Genomic DNA, 386 nt, shown 5'->3' with positions numbered 1-386 from the left:
CGCCGGATGGGGCCCACCCGGACCTCTGTTGGCCCGCAATTACCGCGGGCCGCCAGAGCCCCGGCAATCTCCTCGGGGAGGACCGACTCGTCAATACCGACGAGCCGGACCTCCCCATGCCTTCTTGGTCTCGTGACCGAGGCACCGGGGAGCGCCGCCCTGACCTTATTGGCCAGGTCGTCAGCCCCCCGGTCTCTCCCCTCCCTATCTGGGCCCGCCAGCCCCAGGAGGAGGCCGCCATTCGCGGCTCTCCTCACGAAGGCCGGACGAACCCCTACTCCCTGGAGGGGGACCTCCCGCACCCTGCGGATAGCCTCCGCGTACGAGAGACCCCCCCCCCCCGAACGGCCACTACCGCTGTCGTCGGCGGCATCGCCGGCACCCGG

The sequence above is a fragment of the Odontomachus brunneus genome, unplaced genomic scaffold (assembly GCF_010583005.1).
Source record: "Odontomachus brunneus isolate Ranch 3 - 2012 unplaced genomic scaffold, Obru_v1 Obru_scaffold_094, whole genome shotgun sequence".
Taxonomy (NCBI): domain Eukaryota; kingdom Metazoa; phylum Arthropoda; class Insecta; order Hymenoptera; family Formicidae; genus Odontomachus; species Odontomachus brunneus.
The sequence above is the reverse complement of the archived record's forward strand: the minus strand, read 5'-3'. Positions refer to the sequence as shown.